The sequence below is a fragment of the Acomys russatus genome, chromosome 16 (assembly GCF_903995435.1).
Source record: "Acomys russatus chromosome 16, mAcoRus1.1, whole genome shotgun sequence".
NCBI lineage: Eukaryota > Metazoa > Chordata > Mammalia > Rodentia > Muridae > Acomys > Acomys russatus.
Window position 1 is genome coordinate 33075779 of NC_067152.1, and position 16807 is coordinate 33092585.

At 47.1% G+C, this 16807-nt stretch overlaps 1 non-coding gene across 1 annotated transcript; it reads left to right on the forward strand.

Annotated features, from left to right (window-relative positions):
- Positions 1 to 5152: 5152 nt before the first annotated feature.
- On the forward strand, positions 5153 to 5225 carry Trnar-ccg (transfer RNA arginine (anticodon CCG)). The gene has a single exon. It is a non-coding gene; the product is annotated as a tRNA-Arg (tRNA).
- Positions 5226 to 16807: the final 11582 nt, after the last annotated feature.

Below are 16807 nucleotides of genomic sequence, written 5' to 3' on the forward strand. Positions count from 1 at the left end.
TATTTTGCACACACAGATGCAAGCAGTACAGTTTGTCTATTCTCAGGCACTCGTGCCAGAAGCTCCAAGGCAGTTGCTCCCCATCTGACCCGCTAAATGCAGGAATGTGAAAGGAATCTCCTCTTGACCAATCACTGCCAGGCCTTCTCTTGGCTCCCATGAATGGGGCAGGGGCAGGCACATGACCAAATCCATCCAGTTGGGAAGCCTGTGAGCTTTGTTTAGTGTGAGGTTTGCAACCGCTTCTGAAAAGGAGACTTGAGTTTTAGAACTCTGAATCAGGGACTTGTAGAAAAGTGTCAGGCCTCTGCTCCCCTACCTTCCCGACTTCTCAAAGCTGCCAGTGTAGCTCTGACGTTTGTGCTCAGAAAACAGTGGTTTCTGTCTTCCCAGAGTGTTTCTGTTGCTACCCGTGCATTCGCTGTCACAGATAGAATGAAACCATAAATTCCTTAGTGAGTTGTCCCAGGTTTACAGAGACAACCAATGGCTCATGGAAGTCAAGCGCACGGTACTAGCACTTGAGAAGTGCTGTATACTGTCCGAAGTTGCCCTGACCACCACGTGTGCTGGGGCAATTAATCCCAGCAATTTAGAGGCAGAGACAAGTGGATCTCTCTCTCTCTGTGAATTCCAGGCAAGCCCAAGCTGTTCCGTGAGACTGTGAAGGAGCTGGAGAGATGGCTCAGCTGTTAAGCATAAAAGTTGCTCTCTCAGAGGGCCTGGGCTCAGTTCTCAGCACCTGCCTTGGGTGGCTCAAAACCAGCCCCTGTGACTCCAGCTCCAAAGAACTTAAATACCCTTCTGATGCCTGCGGGAACCTGCATACATATGGCATACATGCCTCTCCTCCACATAGACGCACAAAGAAAAACGCATACATATGGCATACATGCCTCTCCTCCACATAGACGCATAAAGAAAAACAAATCTTTTCCCCCAACATAAAATTTGTATTCATTATTTTGAAAGTTTTGCCGGGCAGTGGTGGTGGCGCACGCCTTTAATCCTAGCACTTGGGAGGCAGAGGCAGGCGGATCGATGCGAGTTCGAGGCCAGCCTGGTCTACACAAACAAGTCCAGGATAGCAAAGGCTACACAGAGAAACCCTGTCTCGAAAAACCAGAAAAGTAAAAACGTCTGTACCTCAGACTCACTCTGCATTCTTCCCAGGTCCACTCTCCCACCTTCCTGCTGCCCCCAACAAAAAGCCCCAGCAAGTCCAGTTTGTGTTGCCCCATACACTCAAGGAAGCATGGTCAAACTCCGAAGCCCCTTGAAGAAAACTGAGCTCTTCTACACCTTCCAGCCAGAGGCATCAACTGTGAAGATCTCTGCTTCAGCATCTTTATCACAGTTTTCGCCCCCATGATTTTGTTTGTTTTTCGAGACACGGTTTCTCTGTGTACTCCTGGCTGTCCTGGACTCACTTTGTAGACCAGGATGGCCTCAAACTCACAGGGATCCACCTGCCTCTGCCTCCCTAGTGCTGGGATTAAAGGCGTGCGCCACTACGCCTGGCAGTTTTTAAAGACTCTCTTCAATAGCTTCCTGACTGAACTGTGTCTCCTTTTTGGGTGGGTGGGGGTGGGTACCACAGAAGCCTTCAATGTTTCTCATACTCCATTATGAGCCTGCAGTTGACACCACTACAAAAGAAGCTTCCTTGCCCATAGCATCAGATGGGAGCTTGGATCACGGGATCACCTTAGTCCCTGGTAGCAGCATAGACCAGAGACATACGTGTGGCAGGACCATGGACCATGGACATCAGCTTGGCCTCCGGTGATAGCACAGACCATGGCCTGGGTTCAGTTCTCAGCATCTGCATCCGGTAGTTCAAAACCAGTCCCGGTAACTCCAGCTCCAAGAACTGATGCTCCCTTCTGAAGCATGCATGGGGCATATGTGCCCCTCCTCCACATAGACACAAAAAGAAAAATAATTTTTTGTTTGTTTTTTCGAGACAGGGTTTCTCTGTGTAGCCCTGGTTGTCCTGGACTCACTTTGTAAACTAGGCTGGCCTCAAACAGCTATCTGCCTGCCTCTGCCTCCCGAGTACTGGGATTAAAGGCGTGTGCCACCATGCTCAGCTTGGTTATAGGCATTTTCCAGAATGTTCCATTTGTTATTTGGGATCTGGGATCTAAACTCCAGAACTCATGTGCAAGAAGGGCTTTTAACTGCTGAACCATCTCTCTCTGTCTCAATATGGCATCTTTAAGGCCCTGAAATTTTTCTGTATGATGCTACAAGTAGAGACTAAGTAACAGAGTCCATCTGTAAGAACCACAGAGTGTGCTGGGCGTGGTGGTGCATGCCTTTAATCCCAGCACTGAGGAGGCAGAGGCAAGTGGATCACTGGGAGTTCAAGGCCAGCCTGGTCTACACTGTGAGTCCAGGACAGCCAAGACTGTCCTGTTTCGAAAAACAAACAAAAGAACCACAGAGTGTACACAGAGTAAACCCTACTGTTAACAATGCATTAATGTGAGGTCATCAGCCATAACAAATGTACCATTTAATGCAAGATATACCCAGGAGAATTTACAGAAAGTGAGCATGTGTCTTGAGAATTCTGTACTCTTTGCTCATTTTTTCAAAAGGTCTATTTACTCATGAGTGCCTGCCTATATGTCTATGTACCATGGACAGCCTGTGCCCGGTGCTTGCAGAAGCCAGAAGAGGGGGTCAGATCTCTTCGCAATGGAGTTATGGACAGTTGTGAGCCACCGTGCAGATGCTGAGAATCAAATCCAGTTTGTCTGCAAGGGCAACAAGTATTCTTAGGCACTTAACCATCTTATTTTGGTATGAGGTAGAAGTGCTTTATACATACTTCCCAGTTTGTCAAAATAGTAAAAATATGGACTTAAAAGTTGAGGCTTAGGCAGGCGGAACTCTGGCCCAACTATTCTTTTTTGTTTTTGTTTTTCAAGACAGGGTTTTTCTGCTTAGCCTTGGCTGACCTAGACTCACGTTGCAGACCAGGCTGGCCTCGAACTCACAGCCGTTCACCTTCCTCTGCCTCCTGAGTGCTGAGATTAAAGGTGGCCCAACTATTCTAACTGAAAACAGAGCAACCATGAGGAGTTGAGACTTAGCCAGGTGTGATGTTACAGGGTTAAAATCTAAGCCCTGGGGAGGCAGAATAGGATTGTAGTTTAAAGCCAGGTTGAGGGTGTCCAACCTACATAATTAACCCCAGGACATTCAGGGCTACACGGAAGAAAAGAAAAAAGCCCCGTGTACACGCGAAGCAAGGTGGCGCACGCCTGTAATTCTAGCACTCGGGGAGGAAGAGGCAGGCGGGTCTCTGTGAGTTCGAGGCCAGCCTGGTCTACAAAGTGAGTCCAGGACAGCCAAGGCTACACAGAGAAACCCTGTCTGGTAAAACAAAACAACAACACCAAAAACCCCCAAGACCTTAAAGGAAGCCATGCCTTTCTCTCTGATCATGAGGGAAAGAGGATTGCCACTATAGGTGAGGAGACAGCCTCACCCACACCTGCTTACACATCATCATCATCAAAGCTAATTAGCAAACAATACATAATAGCTGTCGTTTAAGAAGAGCCTTTCAGGGCCTGGAGAGATGGCTCAGAGGCTAAGAGCACTCGCTGCTCTTCCTAAAGGTCTTGAGTTCAATTCCCAGCAACCACATGGTGGTTCACAACCATCTATAACAAGATCTGGTGCCCTCTTCTGGTGTGCAGGTGAACGTGCTGTATACAAAAACAAAACAAAAAAGAGCCTTTCCCAGATGCATAGAACTCACAGACTACAGTTAAAAAGGAAACAAACGACTATCATTCACACCAAATGGGAAAGGCACACAGTTTTTTAGTTAACCAACTCCAAGTAGTAAAATTAGCAGCACTTTTGATTTTCTATATGATGTCTTATATGCTTTCCCCGTTGCTGTGATGAAATACCAGGAGAAAAGCAATTAAGGGGGATAAGGGTTTATTTTAGTTCACGGCTCAAGGTAGAGTTAGGCAATCCATCACCGAGAAGTGACGGCAGCAGGAAGCAGCGGATCGCATGGCTTCCACATTCAGTGGCAGCAGTGCCACTGCTGGTCCCGTGCCAGGTCGTTCCTGAACACGGCAGACCTGAGAGTCTACCCACACAGACTTACGTAATCAAGATAATCCCACAGACATTCTCAGAGGCCCATCTCCCAGGCGATTTTAACCTGACAACACTAACCAACCATCACATTTAGATGATAGACATGTAATGTATTCTTACGTTACAAAGAACGGGGATTACCTATCCATAAAAAACAAAACCAAAAAACTCCGAACCCCCCTCCCCCCACCTTTTTTTCGAGACAGGGTTTCTCTGTGTAGCCCTGGCTGTCCTGGACTCATTTTGTAGACCAGGCTGGCCTTCAATTTACAGAGATCCACCTGCCTCTGCCTCCCTAGCGCTGGGATAAAAAGGTCTGCGCCACGCCACCCGGCTTGAAGCTGTATATATATATTTTTTAACCTAGCAGGAAAGAAATTTCATGAAAACAGAAAGTCAGTTGTTAACCGAGTATCACTTTGTATTTAGAGACATTGTCTTCATTTCCCCTATAACCTAAGCGGGGGTTGGGGGGTAGGAGGGTGGAGTACGGGACCTGTAGCCAAGTGGCTGCTGAGAAAGAGCAGATCAGAAAGTTTCCTTGGGCTGGAAAAGCATGTTCACCCTCGAATATGCCAAGAGTCCACAGCACATACTTGGTTACCATGTCAGTGTTGTTGAGTAAAAGCAAGAAAAGGGAAACGAGGCTGGAAAGGCAGGGAGTTTTAAGGTGATGAGAAAGAAACGTCCTGGGACCTTTGGAAAATGCAGATGCTGCGTCCTGCACAAGGCCAGCGAATTCGAATGGAGGACAAGAGCAACGCAGCGGCTGTTCTAAACTTTCCCTGTGGCCAGAGCTTTCTCCAAAAACCCTCCGACGAAGCCGGACAGCGCGGAGGAGAGTTTAAGCTAATCCATCTCAACACACAGCAAACCTGGGTGCGGCGCAGGCGCACTGAGAATTTGGTCTAAGGGCGCTGGAGGGACTGCGCAAGCGCAGTCGGCCAACGGCGCGGCGGGTGGGGCTGTGATGATCACATCACGTAAGGAGAGGGAGTGAAGAAGCAAATTCTGTGGTGACCCAGTGGCCTAATGGATAAGGCATCAGCCTCCGGAGCTGGGGATTGTGGGTTCGAGTCCCATCTGGGTCGCACGGGAACTTATTTTGTTGAAACTGAAAAAGACAGACAATATTAAAGTCTGTTCTGGTTTCCTTCCTTGATCTCGGAATCCGATTTTTTGAAAAAGTATGCAGCGCTTTTAAATAAAAGAACTTTGAGCCCAGCGTGGTGGTGCACGCCTTTAATCCTAGCACTCCGCAGGCGGAGGCAGGCGGATCACTATGAGTTCGAGGCCAGCCTGGTCTACAAAGTTAGTCCAGGACAGCCAAGGCTACACAGAGAAACCCTGTCTCGAAAAACCAAATCAAGAACAACAACAACAACAAGAAACTGCTTTGTTCTTTAATAGCATGTCTACTGTTTTTAAAAACATTTTTGTTTTCCTTTGAGGTATAATTAACAAAAAACTGTATATGTTTAAAAGAGATTTTATTCGGCTGGGAGTGGTGGCACACGCCTTTCAATTCCAGCACTCCGGAGGCAGGAGGATCGCTGTGAGTTCGAGGCCAGCCTGGTCTACAAAACGAGTCCAGGACAACCATGGCTACACAGAAAAACCCCTGTCTTGAAAAACCAAAACCAAACCAACAGAAAAGTTGTGACATTTCTTCCATATCTGCCACTGGTCGACAGCCCTGGGGACAACAGTGACCCTGTGTCCTGGTCACCTCAACGGAAGACTGCGTTCAAGAACCACAGGCTCAGATTCCTCAGGCACTCTCTGCCCTCGGGGCCTCTCACCTGGCTTCTCTGTTGTCCACAGGGCTCACCCTACCGTCCACGCGCATTCCTCTCCTTGAACTCCTCACCCTCTCTCCTCTCAGGCAGATGCTCCTTAGCTGGCTCACCTCGGATCACTCACCACAAGTCAGCCGGCTTCGAAGCGAGTGCTCCAGCTTGTGGTTACTGAGCCCCAAACTCCTGGGCTCCTTTTCCCACCTTTCCTTGTCTCAGAGGATGGTCTCCGGCTTCATTGTCAGACCTCTGCAATGAACTCATATGCCTGTTCCTCAGGAACCTGGCTCCCACTTAGCGATCCCTCTTGGAAAGGGACAAGGTCTTGCTTTCCCGCCACACCTGTGTCTGCTGGCTCTTTACTCTGAGCCCCAAAGCATTCAACTGCACCCCAGTCCTAATGACTTACTTTCTGGCTTTGTGGCAGTGTGCATGAGCGGTGCATGTCCTTTCTCGATGTCCTCAGGCTGCTCCAAGAACCGCCCCTGTGTCCAGGGTCTTCTCTGTGTGCCACCCACCTCCTTGCCACCTGGCACTGTCCTCCTCAACCGCGACCTCGTATGTGGCATCATTTTGTCTAAATTTACAAGCTTGTTTTCTCTTCTTCCCCAAGACTCTACCACAGTTTAACTTCAGATTTCCCCTCCTTGGGTTTTAGTTGTTTTTTCTTTTCTTTCTTTTCTTTCTTTTTTTTTTTTTTTTTTTTTTTTTCTTCTTCCAGAGACAGGGTTTCTCTGTGTAGCCTTGGCTCTCCTGGACTCTCTTTGTACACCAGGCTGGCCTCGAACTCACAGTTGTCCACTTGTCTCTGACTCCTGAGTGCTGGGATTAAAGGCGTGTGCCACCACTCCCGGCCTAGTTGTTTTTTCAAACTCATAATTGTTTTTTTTGTTTGTTTGCTTTGTTTTTGGTTTTTTGAGACAAGGTTTCTCTGTGTAGCCTTGGCTGTCCTGGACTCACTTTGCAGACAGACCAAAGTGGCCTGGAACTCACAATGATCCACCTGCTTTTGCCTCCCAAGAGCTGGGGGGAAATCAGTTAATTTTTGTAGGTGTTGTGGTGCACACCTTTACTTGTGGCACTTGGGAGGCAGAGGCAGGCAGATCTCTGGGGGTTTGAGGCCAGCCTGGTCTATATAATGAGTTCTAGGATAGCCAAGGCTACATGAGAGACTTTGTCTCAAAAAAAAAAAAAAAAAAAAAAAAAAAAAAAAAGTCAAAACAAAAAAAAAAAAAACAGCCCACAAAACAGGAAAATTGGTTACATTTGAGGGCCAAGTGTGGTGGCACGTGTCAGGCATGTGTGTGGTGCACATACATACATGCAGGCAAATCAATTACTCATGCACATGACAATACGTAGAAGGACAGGTAGGACGCTGTGCGCATGCTGATATAGCTTCACCTGGGAGGCTGAGTCAGAAGGACCTGGCCCTCAACAGTACAGCTCTCTATGTAGCTCAGGCTATACCCTGGATTACATAGAGAGACCCTGTTGGAAAAAATGACTATTTTTTCCTTTAAGACAGTGTTTTGACCTGATAGGCTGTGACCATACAGTGGGGAAGGAGGTCACCTTCTGTCACAGGTCTAGGGAAGGGGAATAGGGTAAAAGAGGGAAGGAGGGGGGACGGGAAGATACAAGTGAGGGGATAACAATCAGGATGTAATCTGTCTTTTTTTTTTTTTTTTTTTTTTCCCCAGAGCTGAGGACCTAACCCAGGGCTTTGTACCTGCTAGGCAAGCACTCTACCACTGAGCTAAACCCCCAACCCCTTTAGTTATTTTGTCTTTTGAAATTAAATTAAATTTCATTTTTTGGGATGTAATCCGAATAATAAATTTTTAAAAAATATTTATTTAGGGGCTGGAGAGATGGCTCAGTGGTTAAAAGCACCGTCTGCTCTTCCCAAAGGACCCGGGTTCAATTCCTCAGCCACCACATGGCAGCTCACAGCTGTCTGTAATACCAGTTCCAATGGCAGCACCCTCACACTAAAATAAAATTAAATAAATTATTTTTAAAAATATTTATTTATTTATATAAGTGTTCTATTTGCATGTATGACAGAAGAGGGCACCAAACCCTACTATAGATGGTTGTGAGCCACCATGTCGGTTCTGGGAATTGAACTCAGGACCTCTGGAAGTGCAGCCAGTGCTCTTTTTTTTTTTTTTTTTTTTTTAAGATTTTATTTATTATGTATACAATGTTGTGTCTGCATGTACACCTGAACACCAGAAGAGGGCACCAGTTCTCATAATAGATGGTTGTGAGCCACTATGTGGTTGCTGGGAATTGAACTCAGGCCCTCTGGAAGAGCAGCCAGTGCTCTTAACCGCTGAGCCATCTCTCCAGCCCCTGCCCCCCCCCTTTTTTTTTTTTTTTTTGGTTTTTCGAGACAGAGTTTCTCTGTGTAGCCTTGGCTGTCCTGGACTCGCTTTGTAGACCAGGCTGCAGCCAGTGCTCTTAACCGCTGAGCCATCTCTCTAGCCCCCAAATAATAAAGTTTAATAAATAAAATAAATAAATAAGGGTCTGAAACTCTGTCTCAAAAAACAACAGAAAAATGGTTTAATTTTCTCTCTCTCTCTCTCTGTGTGTGTGTGTGTGTGTGTGGTTGTGGCTGGGAGGGACAGGATCTTACTACGTAGCTCTGTCTGTCCTGGTACTATGTAGACCAGGTGGACTTTAACTCACAAAGATCTGCCTACCTGTGCTTCCTGACATTGGGATTAAAAGTGTGTGCCGCTGAGCAAAAAGCAACATCTGACAATGCATTTTTTAAAAGTTACCTTCAGAGGGGCTGGAGAGATGCCCTCTTCTGGCATACATGTGTACATGCAAATAGAGCACTCATACAACCAATAAATACAAATCTTTTTTTAAAAAAGATTTATTTGTTATGTACAGTGTTCCGCCTTCATGTATGCCTTCAGGCCAGAGGGCACCAGATCTCGTAGATGGTTGCGAGCCACCATGTGGTTGCTGGGAACTGAACTCAAGACCTCTGGAAGAGCAGCCAGTGCTCTTAACCTTTGAGCCATTTCTCCAGGCCATAAATACAAATCTTTAAAAGTGGGAGGCAGAGGCAGGTAGATCTGTGAGTTCGAGGACAGCCTGGTCTACAGAGTGAGTTCCAGGACAGCCAAGGCTACACAGAGAAACCCTGTCATGAACCCGCCCCCCCCTGCAAATTTATTTATTGCACTTGTTAAATGTGTGAGTGAAGGCATGCTATGACACATGTGTAGGGGTCAGAACATAATATACATGAGTCAGGTCTCTTCTTCTACAGCATGGGTCCCAGGGATTAAACTCAGATCATTAGGCTTGGCAGCAAGCACATTTGTTCATTGAATTATTTCTCTCACCCAGACAATGTAATATTATGTGCAAAAAATTCTAAATTATTTAGCTGGACAAAAAGATAGGAGAGGGGGCTGGAGAGATGGCTCAGAGGTTAAGAGCACTAGCTGCTCTTCCAGAGGTCCTGAGTTCAATTCCCAGCACCCACCCAGCAGCTCACAACTGTCTCCAAGTCCAGTTCCAGGGTATCTGACACACACATACCCCGCATATATATTATATTTTTATAAAGAAGACTATATTATAAAAATAATAAATTATAAAGAGTAACATATATTACTCTTTAAATTTCAGTTAAATACAGGATCCCATGATCTTCCCTTGTGTTGTGGTTCTAGGGATGGTGGAACTAAGGGCCCTGGGCACTTCTAGGCTCACTTCTTTCATCTTTCTTTTGATACAGGGTCTCCCTTGTGAATCCAGTTGGCCTTGAATTTTGTTGTTATTGTTTATTTATTTGTTTTGTTTTTTTGAGACAGGGTTTCCCTGTGTAGCCTTGGCTGTCCTAGACTCCATTTGTAGACCAGGCTGGCCTGGAACACACAGGGATCTGCCTGCCTCTGCCTCCCGAGTGCCGGGATTAAAGGCGTGTGCCTCCATGCCCGGCTTGGCCTTGAATTTTTTAAATTCACATTTCTTTATTTATTTGAGGGGGGCAGACATGTGCTACAGAGCCCTGGTGGTTACGAGAGGATGACTTTTGGGGGTCTGTGCTCTCTTCCCACCATGTGGGGACTGGCGTTTGACCTCAGGTCTTTGGGCTTGGCAGCCCTGGAAATGCTGTTCTTATGAAGGAAATAGAGAGTTCCCTCTTTACTATTTCCTGTCACTTAGGGAAGCACAAGCCACTTCCTTCAGCTGCATTTCCTGGTGCCTGCCCAGGCCACTTTCTGATTAATAGTTACACCCTGTCTCCCCTTGCGGCTAGCCTCTCCATGCCACATGAAGGGAGAGCAGGGCCATTTCTGAAAGTCTGAAGACCCTGGACATCTCTCTGAAAGTCTGAAGACCCTGGACATCTCTCTGAAAGTCTGAAGACCCTGGACATCTCTCTGAAAGTCTGAAGACCTTGGACACGTCCTGATACAGTGACGACAATGCTGAAAGAGGGCTATAAAGTGTTTGTGAGTTATTTAACGGGAACCAATATGACTATATAATGTTTTGCCATTGTAAAGGAGTTTTTGCCGGGCGTGGTGGCGCACAGCTTTTACCCCAGCACTCAGGAGCCAGAGGCAGGTGGATCTCTGAGTTTGATGCCATCCTGGTCTACAAGGAGAGTTTCAGGACAGCCAGGGCTATTACACAAAGAAACCCTGTCTGGGGAAAAAAAAAAACAAACAAAAAACAACCAGGGCCGGGCATGGTGGCACACCTCTTTAATCTCAGCACTTGGTAGGCAGAGGCAGGCGGAACCGTGTGAGCTCAAGGCTAGCCTGGGCTACCACCCACCCACCACCACAACACAAAGAAGGAACTCAAGCCTCACTTCTAGAGCCTAGAGAATTTGTTCCACTAGAAGGTGTGACTAATGAGATCACTGGCCAAGGGACCTAGCTTAATCTCCAGCTCACTTCTCCTTAGAGACTGTAGGGATGGCTCAAGTCTCACCCCTCAGATATCCTGGTTCGCTGGTGACTCAGCCTCATCTGGAAACTATAGGGGTGGGTGGGGACCCTCCGAAGGCTGTCTCAATACCAAACGTGCAGGCGTGATTCAGAAAGTTCAGGAAACCAAGACACTTCTATCCCTTGGCAAATTCCAGCACATGAAACACGTTCAATAAATATTTGTCAAGCAGGAGGTACACACAAGTGAGGTTCTTCCACTGAAGGGGATACGGAGCATTATCACGCAGGTGGACACAGGAAGCCGAGAGAAGCCAACACTGGCCTACATTCCAAGCATGGGAGTGACGGTGCTCCTGGGCCCATTGCGAAACAAACACCTTGCTGGTCGACACTGGGGTTAGGAAAACGAGTTTCTTTTCTTTTGAAACAGGCTCTCCTTACACATTCCGAGGTTCCCTTGAACTCATCATGTAGCGCCGGCTGACTCTTTCCGTGGGTTAGTCTTTCCTCAAACTCCTCAGGGCTCGAGTTACGTGCTTGCTTGCCCCATCCCCAATATGGCTTATGTATGCACAGGGACTCTGCTCAAGTCAGTTTCTCATTGTGAATTAAGAAGCTGAGATTTTGAGGCCTGGAGAGATGTCTCAGTGGTTAAAAGAGCACCTGCTGCTCTTCCAGGGGATGCAGGTTCAAATCCCAGATACCTACAGAGCATCTCGTAACTGTAACTGGAGTTCCAGGAGGCTCCAACACCTTTTTCTGCGAGCCCCTTAATTGAGGGCCTTTCTTCCCAGGTGATGCTAATTTGTGTCTAGTAGACCAACACTAAGCAGCACACTGGCCAAGAGCTGGCTGTGGATCCTGGGAGTTCTCACAACTGGGGTCGTCCTGAGAGGCCCTAGGAATCCTGGGAGACAGCGTGACACACTCCCTGCCTCTCTATTTCTGGGCGTGGGTTGTGGACATGCACAACATTTCTTACATAGTGGAATTCCAGAAACACCCTCAAACTGGACCTGGGTGACTTGAATGTAGTCTGGGGAAGGCGAGTCTAAGATGCGGCTGTAACCAAGGAAGCTTAAGCCTAAATAAATTCTACTTGGCGTGAGAAAAGGAAGAAGCATGTGGGAGAATTAGAACAGCTCATGTTTACAACTGGGTGCCCAGGACAGGAAACTAGCAGTGCTGTTGGGAGCCATCGAGTCATATTCACAGGCTGCTGTGACTGGAGAGGCTAATTTTTCTCTACAATTTTATGAGTACAAATTTTGCTTGTCCTGTACCAGGTGCATGCAGTACCTGCAGAGACCGAAAGATGGCGTCAGATCTCCTGGACCTGGAGTTACAGATAGTTGTAGGCTGACAAGTAGGAACTGAGTCATCTCTCTAATATTTCCCACATTTTCTTTAAAAACAAACAAACAAACAAACCAAAGCAAACCCAAAAATGTTCTCTTACCCTCCTTCTTACTTTCTCTCTTCTCTCTCTCTCTCTCTCCCTCTCTCCCTCTGGGGTACCCCTCCCTCTTTCCCTTCTCCCTCCATGCTCATTTAATAAACTTCATATAAAATAAAAAAAATCATTTATTTAATTGGATGTGGTGGCACATGCCTTTAATCCTAGTACTTGGGAGGAAGAGGCAGGAGGATCTCTGAGAGTTCGAGACCAACCTGGTCTACATTGTGAGTTCAGGGACAACCTGTCTCATATATAGCTAATGTAAATATATATACTTATATATAAATTATCTACTTACTTGTGTGTGTGCACGTTTGTGCATAAATGTGCATGCCACAGTATGTGTGTGAAGGGCAGGGGAAAACTTGCAGAAGTCAATGCTTTCCTATCACCACAGGTGTTCCCTATCACCACAGGGATTTCAGCTTGGTGGCAAGCACCTTCACCTGCTGAGCCATTTGCTGAGACACCTCAGCAGCCCTGGAAAGGTTGTTCTAATGAAGGAAACACCGACTTTTGTTTTTGTTTTTTTCGAGACAGGGTTTATCTGTGTAGCCTTGGCCATCCTGGACTCACTTTGTAGACCAGGCTGGCCTCGAACTCACAGCGATCCGCCTGCCTCTGCCTCCCGAGTGCTGGGATTAAAGGCGTGCGCCACCACGCCCAGCTCTGATTTTTGTTTTTTAAGTTTCTTAAAAAGATGTTTTTCTGGGGCTGGAGAGATGGCTCGGAGGTTAAGAGCACTGGCTGCTCTTCCATAAGGTCCTGAGTTCAATTCCCATCAACCACATGGTGGTTCACAACCATCTATAATATGATCTAATGCCCCCTTCTGGCCTGTAGGTGTACATGCAGGCAGAGCACTGTATACATAATAAAAAAATAAATCTTTTTTTTTTTTAAAGATGTTTTTCTTTATTTAATATGTATTCAGTATCTTGCTTGCATGTATGCTTCTGTGCCAGAAGAGGGCACCAGATCTCTCCGGCCCTCTGCATCTACTTTCAGAACAGCTTGCCTGCTGGGCAGTGGTGGCTCAAGCCTTTAATCCCAGCCAGAGGCAGATGGATCTCTGTAAATTCGAGGCCAGCCTGGTCTACAAAGTGAGTCCAGGACAGCCAAGGCTACACAGAGAACCCCTGTCTTGAAAAACCAAATCAAACCAAACCAAACCAAACCAAACAAAAAAATAGAACAGCCCGCCTCCTTCAGCTGTATTTTCTAGGCTGCCAGGTAGCCTTCTGATTAATAATTGTACCTCTGACTCATCTTGCTTGTAGCCTCTCCATGCTGAGTTAAGAATTAAGAGTCTGGTGCTGGAGAGATGGCTTAGCGCTTCAGGGGACTGACTACTCTTCCAGAGGACCTGGGTTCAAATCCCAGCACCCACATGACAACTCACAACTATCTGTAACTCCAAGACCTGACAATCTTATATAGACATAGATATACTTGCAGGCAAAAACATCAATGCACATATAATAAAAGTTTAAAAAAATGAATTAAGTGTCTGGCCAGGCGGTGGTGTTTCATGCCTTTAATCCCAGTACTCGGGAGGCACAGGCAGGTGGATCCCTTTGAGTTCATGGCCAGCCTGGTCTTGGGTCTATAAAGCAAGTCCAGGACAGCCAAGGCTGCACAGAGAAACCCTGTCTCGAAAAACAAAAAACAAGGGCTGGAGAGATGGCTCAGCGGTTAAGAGCACTGACTGCTCTTCCAGAGGTCCCGAGTTCAATTCCCAGCACCCACATGGTGGCGCACAGCCATCTATAATGTGATCTAATGTGCACTGTATACTTAATAAATAAATATTAAAAAAAAAAAAAAAAGAAAAACAAAAAAACAGAAACAAAACCAAAAAGAATTAAGAGTCTGTTTCTAAGAGTCTGGGCCTCGGCCTACCAACAAAGCTGACATCAGCATGTTGTCATAGTCTCGCTCTATTTTTTTAAGCAATTAAAAAAAATTTTATGTGCTTTGGTTTTTTGCCTGCATGCATGTCGAGTGAAGGTGTTAGATCTTGAAGTTACAGACAGCTGTGAGCTGCCATGTGGGTGCTGGGAATTGAACCCCGGTCCTCCTGAGGAGCAGTCAGTGCTTTTAACCACTGGGCCGTCTCTCTGTCTCTATTTTTATTGTTTTTCATGTTTTTGTTAGTGCTTTCACTGTGATCCAGGACCCATCCTACCCCACCTCTCCCCCAACCTCCGTTGACTCTCAAGTGAGCATGTTTGCCTCCCCCCAACCCCCGCCTCCGCCCATCCCCCGTTGCCTCTCAAGTGAGCAAGTGTGCCTTGCTGCAGTCCTCAGACCACAGTAAACCTTTCTTAGGATCCTGTTCTACAGTTTCCCTCTTGGATTCCTCCTTGGACAGGATCTCAAGGTTTAAAACCCTCCATGCCGGGCTGGAGAGATGGCTCAGAGGTTAGGAGCACGGAGTGCCCTTCCAGAGGTCCTGAGTTCAATTCCCAGAAACCATACGGCGGCTCACAACATCTATAATGAGATCTGGTGCCCTCTTCTGGCCTGCAGTTGTACACGCAGGCAAATAAGACCCTCCATGGCGCATGCCTTTTAATCCCATCACCCAGGGAGGCAGAGACAGGAGTATCTCTGTGAGTTTGAGGTCAGCCTGGTCTATACAGTGAGTTCCAGGACGGCCAGGGCTACATAGAGAAACCCTGCAAAACAAAACCCAAACAAACAAACAAAAGACCCTCCATGCTGCCTGCAGTCTGTTTTTTGTATTTAAGGGTAGAATGTCAAAGTATTCACTTACGTTTATGTGTAAGTGTGTGCGCCTGAGTGTATGTGAGTGCACTGCATGTGAGCAGGACCCCTGAGAAGGTCAGAAGAGGTGTCTGGGCTCCTTCAAATGGGACAGAAAATTGCGAGTCCCATGTGGGTAATGGGAACTGAACTGACTGCTCTTAAGTCACAGCCATTTCTCCAGTCCTAAATTTGTTTTGTTTTTAAAAAATAGCCTGTGTCTTTGGAGACACTGGCTGTGATTATACTGTGAATATTTTTGAGACAAAGTCTTCTGTACCCCAGGCTGGCTGGTCTCAACTCCCTATGCAGCTGAAGATGTCTGCAGAACCCTAGTCCTCCTACCTCTCCCTCAGAGTGTTGGGGTTACACACCTGCTTCATGAAGTGCAGTGCATGCAATTCAACTCATTGCTTCATGCATGCTAAGTAGACATTTTACTAACTGAGCCCTAGAATATTCTTTTTTTTTTTTGTTCCTTGGCTATCCTGGACCTGGACTCCCTTTGTAGACCAGGCTGGCCTCGAACTCACAGCTATCCGCCTTGCCTCTGCCTCCCAAGTGCTGGGATTCAAGGCGTGAGCCACCCCCTCCACCCCCCAACCCCACTGGCTCTCACTCTGTAGTTTCTGAGACCACAGCCTCAAGCATTTACCACCACTGTAGTTTCTGGCGCCAGGATGTCAGTACCTTTGTGCACCTCACTCAAAGTCGTTCGTCTCAGTGGCTTCCACTTGGCCTTGAAGCTGTGGACTGATGTAATCCCAAGGTTTTGGATTTGTTTTGGAGAAGTGACTCCCTCTTATCCCCCCACTCCCTTCCCTTGGCAAATACCATCTGAGGGAAAAGGCCCTTTTGCTCTAGACCAATAGAGGTAAGATGCTGTGTCAGGAAGCTGGACACAGCAGGAAAGGAGTTTGCTTTTCTTAGAAACAATAAAATGCCTGCCTTTCCCCATGCCCCCAGCATTGGAATGATGGTTCGTCAATCTTTATGCATCCAGGATATGCTTGCAGGATACACTTGGTCAGTCTGTCCAACTGAAAACCAGTTATGGATGGAGGGAGGGAGGGAGTGAGGGAGGGAGGAAAAAGGGAGAAGAGGCGGGGAGGGAAGAGGGCTGGCAAAGGAAAAAATGTGCTAGGGTCGTGTGTGTTCTCCCGCCTCCCCCCACCCCTCCCCCCACCCCCTCCCCGGTTTCTGGTTCTAGAATATCAAGGTTGCATATATAGTCAAACAGCTTTGCCAAACTTGGTTTGTCAAGCAATTGCCTCACACGTTCTGGAATGCAGTGTTTTTCTTTTTTCTTTTCTTTCTTTCTTTCTTTCTTTTTTTCAGTCAGGAATCCCCTCCCCTCCACAAGCCCAAGCTATTCTAAGCACTAATTTATTTGTTGTTGATTTCATTACTCACTTTCCTTCATCCTATCCTTCAGTCCCCTCAAAACCCTCACTCTCCCCACCCTATCACCTCACCCCAAGCATGTCACCCACTCAGAGCAAGAAAGAGCTCAAGGCCATGATGTTCTCCTGGCCCACAGATCTCAGTCAGGACCACACAGCCGACCCCCCTCGGAAAGAGGGCGAGATACTGGCCGCTCGGTTTTGTTTCAATGGTCTGTGCAGCCTGCGATGCCCGTTTCCCCAAAGGCTGCCCCTCATTAGCATGAACGGGGGTGGGGGTGTGGAGAAAGGGGGCGGGGGGGGGGG